The sequence below is a fragment of the Jaculus jaculus genome, chromosome 2, assembly GCF_020740685.1.
Source record: "Jaculus jaculus isolate mJacJac1 chromosome 2, mJacJac1.mat.Y.cur, whole genome shotgun sequence".
Taxonomy (NCBI): Eukaryota; Metazoa; Chordata; class Mammalia; order Rodentia; family Dipodidae; genus Jaculus; species Jaculus jaculus.
This window is the reverse complement of record NC_059103.1, coordinates 213083267-213085847: the sequence shown is the minus strand read 5'-3', so window position 1 is coordinate 213085847 and position 2581 is coordinate 213083267. Positions and strand designations below refer to the sequence as shown.

At 42.2% G+C, this 2581-nt stretch overlaps 1 non-coding gene across 1 annotated transcript; it reads left to right on the top strand.

Moving 5' to 3' along the window:
• Positions 1-1893: 1893 nt before the first annotated feature.
• On the top strand, positions 1894-2101 carry LOC123458907. The gene has a single exon (XR_006635849.1). It is a non-coding gene; the product is annotated as a small nucleolar RNA U3 (small nucleolar RNA).
• Positions 2102-2581: the final 480 nt, after the last annotated feature.

The window sequence follows — 2581 nt, the reverse complement described above, 5'->3', positions numbered from 1 at the left end:
CACAGTGAAAAAAGCAAAGAGGCAACCTACAGAATGGGAAGAAATCTTCGCCAGCTATATATCTGGTAGAGGATTAATATCTAGGATATACAAAGAACTCAAAAAGTTAAATAATAAGGAATCAAACAAGCCAATCAAAAAATGGGCTATGGAGCTAAATAGAGCATTCTCAAAGGAAGAAATACGAATGGCATATAAGCATCTAAAAAAATGTTCTACGTCACTAGTCATCAGGGAAATGCAGATTAAAACTACATTGAGATTCCATCTCACTCCTGTCAGATTGGCCACCATCATGAAAGCAAATGATCATAAATGTTGGCGAGGATGTGAAAAAAGAGGAACCCTTCTATACTGCTGGTGGGAATGCAATGTGGTCCAGCCATTGTGGAAATCAGTGTGGAGGTTCCTAAAACAGCTCAAGATTGATCTACCATATGACCCAGCTATAGCACTCCTAGGCATATATCCTAAGGACTCATCTCATTTCCTTAGAAGTACATGCTCAACCATGTTTATTGCTGCTCAATTTAGAATAGCTGGGAAATGGAACCAGCCTAGATGTCCCTCAACTGATAAGTGGATAAAGAAGATGTGGCACATTTATACAATGATGTTCTACTCAGTGGTAAAGAAAAATGAAGTTATGAAATTTGCAGAAAAATGGATGGACCTGGAAAGGATTATACTAAGTGAGGTAACCCAGGCCCAGAAAGCCAAGCGCCACATGTTCTCTCTCATATGTGGATCCTAGCTACAGATGATTGGGCTTCTGTGTGAGAATGAAAATACTTAGTAGCAGAGGCCAGTAAGTTAAAAAGGATATATAAAGGGAAGAGAAAGGAATGGAGGAGGGTACTTAATAGGTTGATATTGTATGTATGTAAATACAATGATTGAGATGGGGAGGTAATATAATGGAGAATGGAACATCAAAAGGGAAAGTGTTGGAGGGTGGGAGGGAATTACCATGGGATATATTTTATAATCATGGAAAATGTTAATAAAAATTAAAAAAAAAAATTTAAAAATTAAAAAAAAAACTTAAAAAGACACTGAGAAATCAAGCTGGAATTGAGCTATGCAGTCTGCTGCGGAGAAAACTCATCAACAACCTTATGCAGTCATGGACCCTGCATGCCACACAACTAACAAGCCTGGCACGATGTACCTGTGGGTTGCTGGATTCTTGCTCCAACATGTACCCAGTGGTGCAATAGTGACATGACTCTTATGGAGTAACCAACTGCTTTCTGACTGGATTTGAGGCCCTTTCCATGTGAGGGAATTTACACTTGGTAGTGTAAACCCAGTCAAAAGCCCGTGGTTGGGGAGATCATAGGCCACAGGGGGAAAGCTACTACTGTTTTGCTAAATGAACATATATCTAAAACTGAACTCTATTTATTTCCATTGATGAGGGGTGTCCTCAGTTCTGGGCAGAGAAGCTTCTTTTTGTGGTGGACAGTGGTTACTGTAAACATTCAAAACTGACTGAAGTGCTGAGAATAAGTAACTGTGAGCGCTCAGACATCAATGGAATATTGATATCACCCCTCCAAAGTCAGGGAACATCAAGGAAAAGGAGGACTAAAGAATACAAGTGAAAGCTGGGCATGGTGGCGCACGCCTTTAATCCCAGCACTCAGGAGGCAGAGGTAGGAGGATTGCCTTGAGTTCGAGGCCACCCTGAGACTCCATAGTGAATTCCAGGTCAGCCTGGGCTACAGTGAGACCCTACCTCGAAAAACCAAAAAAAAAAAAAAAAAAAGAAAAGAAAAGAATATGAGTGAGATGATGGAGCTGGAGAGTTCTCAGTGGTAAAAGGCTTTTGCTTGTAAAGCATGATGGGCTTTTTCAATACCACAATACCCATGTAAAGACAGATGCACAAAGACTATACTTTCAGGGATCATTTCTATAGTTCGTTACTAGAGAAGTTACTATGATTGTAGAGAATTGGAAACCACAAGGAGTAAGCATTGTGTTCTCCCTGAGGGTGAAGCTGACTCTTAGTGTTGTTTTGCTGTGACTGCCACTTGCCATTGATGATTGTTCCTGCTCTCCTTTGGGGGTGCTGGAGGGACAGGATGCAGTCTGACAGTATTTTTTTTTTTAAGAGACAGATGGTGCTGGGCATAGTGGCGCATGCCTTTAATCCCAGCACCTGGGAGGCAGAGGTAGGATTGCCGTGAGTTCAAGGCCACCCTGAGACTACATAGTGAATTCCAGGTCAGCCTGGGCTAGAGGGAGACCCTACCTCGGGGGAAAAAAAAAAAAAGAGAGAGAGAGAGATGTTGGGCCCTGAAAGGCCCAGGTGTGAGGCCTAGTGGGACTTCCTGAGCCTAGCTAAAGTTTGGCGACCTGTCTCTGGCCACCTATGACTCAGCAAAACACCTAATGGCTTCTGGCCTGCCACCTCTGCGTGGTAATTGTAATTACCATTTCAACAGTTAAAGTTTACTATTGGCTCTTACCTCTTCCCCCATCCTAAAATCCCCGCCTTGGTCCCCAACATGATATAGGCAACTGATCAGAGTAATAAAGCGAGTTGTTTCTGCGAGTTCCTGCATTGAAAAAA